Below are 10295 nucleotides of genomic sequence, written 5' to 3'. Positions count from 1 at the left end.
ACCACTGCCCATCAATGTACCCCCGCAAATAACACCCATCTCTCATCACCAGTACCCATCATTACCTACACTTCCAACCTATCATTACCTACACTTCCAACCTATCACTACCACCCACTACCACCACAGCATCAGTACCTTCACAATTACTAACATTCAACAATACCACCCACCGGTAAAAGCACCCCCTACCCTACCAACCACCACCAATGCCACCCACCTCCACCACCGTCAACACTCCTGGGCGTGTACATCATGAATGACTGGTTGGTTTGTTACACGAATGAATGAGTAAGTATATGAATAAGTAAGGGAATGAAGAGAAGGATAGCCCCAGCATGCCTTTGGAAGTCAGTTCCATCACTTGATGATTTGTGGTGTGCAATGTAAATAAGTTTTTACCGACCTTCATCTTTTTAACATCCCTCTCACTTTCCCAACTATCCCATCTGCTACCTTCTTCGGCCACTGTCAAGCCCTCTCCAAAGCTTGAAGCCACCTCCTCCAAGATCGTGCTGAAACAGTCGGCAAGGCTTTGAGACAGGGGAGCTGCGAGTCGGAGTTCTTTGTGAATGAAGGGTCAGTGTGCAGCCAGCTGCCTCTCAGCTCCTAGAGCAGTGATGTGGGGCTCCGCAACGAGCTCTGAATAACCACCTAATTTAAAGTGTGGGGTGGGAAGGGTGAAGAAGTGCTGCCCAACCCAAAATCTGGGGGTGTTTCTGGCACCTTGGCTATTCTCATTACCAATGAAACCCCAGCTGTGTCCTCCCCACTCCCCCAGCCCCTGCCACTCCACATTTAGTCTGACACCTGGGACATGGCTGGGAGCCAGCAGATCTAAGTTCTAGCTTCTACTTTGACAATGGCTTTCTGTGTCTCTCTCCCATCTGAGCAATGAGTAAATTAGCAAAGATGTGTCTCAGGCTCCTCCAGCTCTGATGGTCTGTAACTTAACATTTCTACCAAGAAGATTTTGCTGTTGTTGTTGTTGGAGGTATCAACATGTGGAGTCTGTCTCCTTGGATGCATAATCCCTCTCTTTTCACATCCTTGATGGCAAACATAATTCCAAAGTAATGGCTGAGCATCCAAGAAGAGCTAGAACCATTTATCTTTAAATCCAAAGGCTCAGTCATGAATTTTATAACTAGAAGGCCTCAGGGATCAGCTGGTCCAAAGCCTGAGTTGAACACCTCAAGACACCCAGCCAGGCAGTGCCAAACTCAAACCAGAGCCTGAGTTGTTGACGTCCCTGCCCCACTGAGCTCTTTCTCAGCCCCAGGAAACCTGGAAGAAGCTACTGGATAAACCCCAACACATTTCTTGAATCCTCACCTCATAGGCACATGCCACCCAAACAGCTGAAGCCGCAGCTCCCAATAAAGAAGTCTCAGGACATCTGGGGTCGTGTCATCGTATGAGCCTCAGAGAACCCAAAGTGAAAAAATCTTTGAAGCATTTCCCAGGGCTGGGTAGAAGGGGAAATAGGAAGAATAGAGGGAGGACTCTGTTAGCATAGCCTTCCTCCATCTCTGCTTCCTCTGTCTCACACACACTGTCTCTTTCTGACTCTCTTTTGGTCTCTTTGCCTGTCGATCATTGATCATTTTCATCTCTCTATCTTTCTGTCTCCGTCTCTTTGTCCACATCTCATTCCCTCTGTATTTCTCTCTGCCTCTTCTCTCTTCTCTCCCGCCCTTCCTCCCTCTCTCTCTCTCTCCCTCCCCACTCCCTCTCTCTTTGTTTCTGCTCTTGGAATTTAAAGCATTGGTGCCAATTTCAAGGTCATATTAATCCAGCTCTAGGAAGATCCCTGTTCATGAAATAAGACATTCAGGAATTACAAGAATTCTTACAAAACTTCACAGCCTGGTGGAGAGGGAGGAGCTCAGACCTAGGAGTGAGAGCCCTGGGTTTCTTTCTCAGCCCTGCTCCAACCTGCTCCAACCAAGCCCTTCCCAACCGAGGGAAGCCTTCTTGGGGCTTTAGCTTCTGCATCTATTTGGACACAGTGATCTCAAAGGCCAGCTCTAGCTCTGACAACCTAGTATTTGGAAGGATCCAAATGTTCAGATTCCCCAGCTCAACCAATGCAAACCCTGGCTGTGACATCATCAACCACTTGCTTTTGTGCACAGTGGCAGGGAATTCCACCAGAGTGCCCCATGCTAGCAGGTGTCTCTGCACTCAGGGATTAGGATCTTGCACTAATCCTTGCTTCTTCCTGTTCCTTTGTTTAAATGTGGATGAACAGGAGTTGGGTTTGGCAGCAGGTAAACCAAGTTGCCCTTTGGGAAGATCTTTCTATGATAGATGAATTGGAGGTGGCCTCTCAAGTAGCCTGGTTGCAGAGTGAGTCTAAAGCCAGATAATCTGAGAAAAATTATTCACTTTTTCAACAAATGTGTACTGAGCACCACCTATCTGCCAAGTGCGTGCGTTTAGTTATTCAGTCGTGTCTGACTCTTTGTGACCTCATGGACTGTAGCCCTCCAGGCTTCACTGTCCATGGGATTCTCCAGGCAAGAATACTGGGGTGGGTTGCCATTCCCTTCTCTAGGGGATCCTCCCAAACTAGGGATCGAACCTGGTCTCCTGCATTGCAGGCAAATTCTTCACTGTCTGAGTCACCAGGGAAGGCCATATCTGCCAAGCACCTGTCCTAAAACAGACACTGTCTTTGCCTTTATTATAATATGAAGAAGAAATAAAGTGATTCTTCTCTTCTGGATGAGTAACATTCTGCGGGGATCCGAAAGCAATAGGACTTTGTTTTGAATAAAGACATCAAGAAAGGCTTCACAAGAAAGCGATAGCTGATCTGAGACCTGGTGGGTAAGCAGGATTTCAATAGACAAAGAAGAAGTATGCAGTCCTTCTTTGGATTGGGAAAAGGTGCAATCCAGGCAGAGGGAACGGAGAGCCAAAGGTTAGAAGGACCATTCCTTCAGAAACAACTGAACAGAGAAATAGCTGAGTTCAGACTGTAGAGGGGTGTGGGAACCTACGAAAGGAGGCTAAGGAGATGAACTTTGTCCTGGGGATGTGGGAGCCACTGAAGGTTTTCAGCAAGATGCTGACAAGTTCCAGTTTATGCCTTAGAAAGACCCCACAGGCCATCAGTGCAGTGAGAGTGAAAACGAAACCGTTCAGTCGTGTCTGACTCTTTGCGACCCCTTCGACTGTAGCCTACCAGGTTCCTCTGTCCATGGGATTTTCCAGGCAAAAATACTGGAGTGGGTAGCCATTTCCTACTTCAGGGGATCTTCCCGACCCAGGGATCGAACCCAGGTCGCCCACATTGTAGGCAGACACTTTACCGTCTGAGCCACCAGGGAAGTCCTGTATGTATCAGTGTAGCAGCTGGATGGAATAGGAGAGGCATAATGCAGAGATTCTCTGGAAAGACCAAGAGGACACAGAAGTAGAAGCTGTGCCAACAATCAGAGTAAATTTATGTATCAGCAAACACCCTGGCCTACAGGGTAGGGGAAGAAGCCAAGAGTGAGTCAGGGGCAGGAAATGAGGTCTGAATAAAACTTGGCAAAGGAGAATTTGCCTTAGAAGACAAGTCTATCAAAGTAGAGAGAGAATGAAGGAAGAACAACCTCTCAGAATCCCCATGAACGAGCCTGGCATGTGAAAGAAATCACATGCGATGAATCAGCATACATCAGAGCTGGCAGGAGCCCTCGAAACAGTTCAATTCTGCATCCCCACTGCATGGATGGGGGAACCGAGATCCAAAGAACATGAAGGGCTTGCCTGGGTTCTCTAGTAAATCCATGGCGGAGCTTCGTCTACAATCAAGAACTCCTGCCTTCAAATCCCACAGTTAACCCCCTCCCATAGTTTCTCTGGCTAGTGTGTGGCTCCACCTTGCCAGAAAAAAAAGGACAAGAGCCACAGGGACCACAGGAAGCTGCCTGGAACCTAGCTCCTGTGAGGCAGATAGGAAGCTGTGGTATCAGGGAGTGTCAGAGTCCCAGAGAACTCTGGAAACTCAGAGTTCAATGAGGGTGGAGCTAGGGCAAAGTCAGTGAAGGCAGAAAGAAAAGGTGGGGAGAGGGATATTTTGAAGGAAAAGTTAGCAGGATTAAGTGAATGATGCTCCAAGAATAAAGAAAACAAAAAAATGGGCATTCAAAAGCTCTAATGATATTAGATCCACATGGGAAGTCATCATCCTTAGTGAACAAAGTCCAGATTACAGGTGACCCACAAAGTGAGGAGACTAGAAGGCTGGAGAGCATGGACGACAGAAGGGTTTATTTGGAGTGAAATTATGAGCTTGGTTTGAATAGACCGAGTCTAAGTGACGGTAGAACCCCAAAGCTAATTTTTTGAGCACTTACTCTATCATGAGCACATGATAGTTTTAAGCCTCATGAAACTCCTTGAGGCAGTATAATTATTATCCTTATTGGATAGATGAGAAACTGAGAAATGGAGCTGTCAATAAATTCGTCCAAGATTCCCCAGCTTGTAAATGTCCAAGCCAGATATCAAACCCAGATCTGGCTGACTCCAAAGCTTACTGTCATTATTACCGCATCCGAACTCCATCATGGAAGAGCTACGGAGAGGAGGTAATTGGAGAAGACTAGATACACTTGGAAGGAGAGAGGAGAGAGAGAAAAATGAGAGTATGGCAACCCCAACCAAGGCAATGAGCCCAAGAGTCAAGGAGGAGCGGAGAGAGGGCGAGGGAGAATAAATACAGTCTTTGTCACAGAAGCCACAGCTGGAGGAAGTTTTCAGCCAAATGTCAAGACAAATCTTGAAGTCAGTCCAAAGTGTCTTGGGTGAAAATGTGCTGATCACTGTGAACACAGAGGATCCGTGGGTGACGAGAAATCCCAACGTTTGTAGGTGTCTGGGTTGCCTGCAAGACTCAGAAGGGGGAGTCAGAATGCAGGTGAGAGCTCTAGTTAGGGCAAGGCGGAAACAATCAGATCTACAAAGGCCTGTCAGGAAACGTGCCCTGCCACACTCCAGGGAATAGCAGAAACAAATTCTGAGGACGGGCAGAAAATCTGATTTCCAGAGTTGCTTTTTGTATTATTAGGTACGTCCAGTTTTCAATAACAACAAAAAATAGAAGATATGCAAAGAAAAAGAGAGACTGTGTCATATAGTGAAGCATATGACACAATGTGCTTCAGTTGAAAAGCAATCAATAGAAACTCTACCTGAGGAAACCCAGGTATCTTAAACTAGCTCTTTTAACTATGTTCATGGAGAAGGAAATGGCAACCCACTCTAGTACTCTTGCCTGGAAAATTCCATGGATGAAGGAGCCCGGTAGGCTACAGTCCATGGGGTCGCAAAGAGTCATACACGACTGAGTGACTTCACTTTCTTTCTTTCTATAGTTCCTTTCAGAGAAGGAAACGGCAACCCACTGCAGTGTTCTTGCCTGGAGAAACCCATGGACAGAGGAGCCTGGTGGGCTACAGTCTATGGGGTTGCAAAGAGTCTGACACGACTAAGCAACTAAGACACACACACAATTACGATCAAAGAAGGCAAAGAAACCATATCTAAAGAATTAAATAAACGAATGAGAATAATATCTCAGCAAATAGAGAATAACAATAAAGAGACAGAAATTATAAAGACAAACCAAATAGAAATTTGAGGTTGACAAGTATTAACACTATAACCAAAATAAAAACATTTACTAAAGGAACTCAACAGCAGAATTGAGCAGGCAGAAGTAAGAATCAGCAAACGTGCAGTTAGCTCAACTGAGATGATTCAACTGAAGAAGAGAAATTCTTAAAAAGTGAATTAAAAAAGAGCGAGTCACCTGGTGAACTGCCGCTGCCACCGAAGGTGAGTGCAGGCGTGTGAGTCGGAGATCTCGAGGTCCCTCGCCACGAGGGCTTTATCACGAGCACAGGCTCCAGGTCCAGGGGCTTAAATAGTTGCCCCGGGGCCTGTGGAATCTTCCTGGAGCAGGTATTTTCACGGTGTCCCTGAATTGGTAGGCGGATTCCAATCACTGAACCACCAAATAAGTCCAGAAGTTTTAACTAACATTTCTTTTAGCCTAAAGCACCAAAGGGAAAAAGTGTAGGACAAGAAAAAAGTCATCCATACATACAGTAAAAAAGCAGCTCAAATTAAGAGGCCCACAAACAAGAAAAAAAGGGAAAACTGAAGAATGAAAAGGTGTTGCATCTCAACCTTATCGGTGAAAAACTGCAGTGGTTTCAAAATCATCTTGAACCTCAAAAGTGTGGGATATTCAAAGAGATGCTTGTGAATTAACTGAAAGGTTTTTGAATTGATTCAGTAGCGAGCTGCAGCAGATTGAGTTACAGCAGTACCAAGGCTATAGCCTCCAGATTCCAGACATTTCATTTATTTATTTTTTAATGCAATACTGTTTATTTAACTTCAAAAACACTTCAACATTCTAAACATACAAAAAAAAAATAACAGAACACTGCAGATCGTGTTTAGTACAGAAGGTTCTTGAACTTTCACTGGTGCAGTGGCTCTTGGTTTTGCTGACAATGAACAGTTCTACTATTTGTTTTTAAAAAAAAAATTTTTTTTAACTACCGCACTTCAACTAAGAAGGATCCAAAACACTTCTCATGCCTGCTGACCGCCCCCGCCCCTTTCCACAGCTAAGAATGGCAGCGGGATGCTGTATACAAAACCAGACAACCTGAAGCTAAATGGATGCCCGCTGCAGTGTCCCCGGGTCCAGCCCGTGACGCCCTGAGCTGTGGCCGCTCCGGAAGGCATTCCCCCCACAGCCTCCACACCAAGCAAGGAGCATCCAGAGTGTGTCTCTGTGGCTTTGCTCTTTTTACAAACTATAGATATGTACAGTTGAGAACTCGGGATTTCTAGCCAATGACCACAGAATTAACAAGCCATCTTACAAGTTGAAAAAGAAAATGCCAGAAACATCTTTAAATGCCTTGTCACACCAACAGCAAAGTGCACAGAGTGAGGAGAACAGGAGAGCCTTTTCATTTTAAGAATGTTTGGAAATATGTACAACTTTGATACAGTTTCTAGATGCTCCGGACACCCGAGGCCACTTAATGTAAACCGCTGACAATTGCTAGAGCTCCTGGAGAGACTAGGATATGATCATGATCCAATTGGGTAATTAAACATAATGAGGGCAACCGACACGTCAGTCAAGGCGCTCCCACTCCAAGGTATTCCCAAGGAGACAGACCAACCGTTTGTTTTTTTAATTCACACTCTCCCTCCTCCCTCCTCCTCCTCCTCCTCCTCCTCCTCTTCATCCTCCTCTTCGACCTTTTTCCGGGCAAGTTTAGCGGGACCCTTGGCGCCATCAAACTTCCCTCTAGACTTATAGTCTGCGACATCCTTCTCAAACTTCCCCGTCAGCTTCGCTGCCTTCTCGATGTATGGCTGCTTCTCACTGTCACTTAAGTTATTCTGCGTCTCGCCCAGCTTCTTTGCCACATCTCCAATAGAGATGCCAGGGTTTGTAGACTTGATCTTGGGGCGGAATTCAGAGCAGAATAGGAAAAATCCAGACGGTGGTCACTTGGGGGCATTAGGGTCCTTCTTCTTCTTGCCTCCCTTAGCTGGTCCGTAATCCTTCATTTCCTGATCATAGCGCACTTTATCCGCCTTTGCCATTTCATCGAATTTTGACTTCTCTTTTCCGGACACGGTCTTCCACCTCTCAGAGCATTTCTTGGAAAATTCAGCAAAATTGACAGGAACCTCTGGGTTTTTCTTTCCTCTCTGCATGTCTGCACAAAGAAGGCATAAGCAGGCATCTTGCCCTTTGGTTTCTTGGGATCACCTTTAGCCATCCTGACTGTATTGTTTGCTAGTCTGGGCAGCGAAGGGCACGACCGGCGGCTCAGCGCTCCACAGCCTCGCGCTAGCAGCCTCTCCAGACATTTTAAATGCAGATAATCTGAAAACTTTTAGGGAATAGGATTTTTATCTGAGGAAATTGCCAAACATTAAAATGAGAAAAAGTCTTCATGGTGAGAGCCTGAAAGCCTTCTCCCAAGATCAGGATTTTCTCTTAATACTTCACAGCATTGTAATGGAGTTTTTAGCCAGGGCAATTAGGCAAGAAAAAGAAATAAAAGACATCCAGACTGGAAAGAAAGAAGTAAAACTATCAGATGGCTTGTCTTATATAAAGAAAATCTTAAGAAATTCACAGACACACACTTTTAGACTAATAAATTCAGCAAGATTGTGGGATACAAGATCAATATACAAAATACAAATATACAATATACAAAATACAAAATATACTGTATACTAGCAATGAAGAATCCAAAAATGAAATTCAGAAAACAACTCTATGTGCAGTAGTATTGAAAGAATAAACCATTTAGGAATAAATTCAAGACAGAAATTTAAGATCCATACACTGAAATTCTAAAACATCACTGAAAGAAATTAAGAGCTAAATATATACAAAGAATCTCATGTTCATGAACTTAAAATAGCAATATTCTTCAAATTAATCTATAGATTCAACTCAATCAAATTAATCCATAGATTCAACTCAATCCCTACCAAAATCTAGCTGGACTGTTTGTTTGTATTTAAGAAACTATCTAATCCTTAAATTCATAGAGAAATATAAGAGATCCAGAACAGACAAACAATCTTGCAAAGGGAGAAAAATGTTAGAGGACTTATACTTCCTAATTTTAAAATTTATTACAAAGCTATACTAATCAAGATTACTTGGATCTAGTATAAGGGTATACCTATAGATCAACAGAATAGAATTGAGACATATAAACCCATATATTTATAATCAATTGATTTTCCTCAAGACAGTTCAATGGGGAAAAAATAGTTTTCTCAACAATTGGCTCTCAAACAAGATCTCCATATGTAAAAGAATGAAGTTGGACCCCTCTCTCATACCACATACAAAAATTAACTCATAATGGACTAAATATCTACATGTAAAAGCTAAAACTATAAAACAATTATAATAAAATATGGGTATAAATCTGCATGACCTTGTATTAGATAGTGATTTCTTAGAATGGCACCTAAAACACAAGCCACAGAAGAAAGATAACAAATTAGAATTCATCAAACTTAAAAATGTTTGCTTCTCAAAGGATAATATCAAGAAACTAAAGAGATAAGCCACAGAATGGGAGAAAATATTCGCAAATCCTGTATCTGATAAAGGTCTAGTATCCAGAATATTTAAAGAACTTTTAAAACTCAGCAATAAAAAGATTAAATATCCCAGACAAAAAGTGGATAAAGGACTTGAAGAAATAAACTTTTCTCTAAAGAAGATATATAAACTGCCAATAAACATGTGAATATTATTAATTATTAGGGAAATGCAAATCAAAACTGCAGTGATACTCTGTGTGTGTGCATGTGTGTGTGCATGTGCGCGTGTGTGTGCATGTGTGTGCACGCACACGTGTGTATGTGTGTGTCCGTGTGTGTGTGTGTGCACGCACGTGCGTGCACACGTGCACTCAGTTGTGTCCTACTCTCTGTGGCCTCGTGGAATGTAGCCTGCCAGGCTCCTCTGGTCCATGGAATTTTCCAGGCAAGAATACTGAGTGTGTTAGCTACTCAGGCGTGCCCGACTCTTTGGGACCCCATGGACTGTAGCCCACCAGGCTCCTCTGTCCAGGAAATTCTCCAGGCAAGAATACTGGAGTGGGTTGCTATTTCCTCCTCCAAGGGATCTTCCTGACACAGGAATCAAACCCACATCTCTTGTGTCTCCTGCACTGGCAGGCAGGTTCTTTACCAGCTGAGCCACTGGAGAAGCCCCCTCATACCCACTGTCTTTTCTGTTATGACCATTCTAGTGGTCATAGCAGAAAAGACAGGCAATAACAACTGTTGAGGGTGTAGAGAAATCATAAACTTATGCATAGATAGTGGGAATGTAAAAGGATACAACTGCCTTAGAAAATAGTTTGGCAGTTTCTTAAAACATTATGCAGAGAGTTACCATATGACCATATACTCTACTCCTAGGTATAGTACCAAGAGAAGTGAAAACATATGTTCAGATAAAAACTTTTACATGAATGTTCACTACAATGTTGTTCCTAATAGCCAAAAAGTAGAAACAACTCAAATGTCCATCAACTGATGAATGGATAAGCAAAATATGGTATATCCACACAATATGATATTGTTCGGCCTTAAACAGGACTGAATTACTGACTCTTGTTAGAATGCAATGAACCTTGAACATTTACGCTACATGAAAGAAACTAGATACCAAATGCAGCACATTATAGGATTCCATTTCTATGACATGTCCA

The 10295-nt window shown here is 43.5% G+C and overlaps 1 pseudogene; it reads right to left on the bottom strand.

Annotated features, from left to right (window-relative positions):
* Positions 1-7251: 7251 nt before the first annotated feature.
* On the bottom strand, positions 7252-9021 carry LOC122686170 (annotated as a pseudogene).
* Between the last annotated feature and the right edge of the window lie 1274 nt (positions 9022-10295).

Source organism: Cervus elaphus, chromosome 29 (assembly GCF_910594005.1).
Source record: "Cervus elaphus chromosome 29, mCerEla1.1, whole genome shotgun sequence".
Lineage (NCBI taxonomy): Eukaryota > Metazoa > Chordata > Mammalia > Artiodactyla > Cervidae > Cervus > Cervus elaphus.
This window is presented reverse-complemented; position numbering and strand designations above follow the sequence as displayed.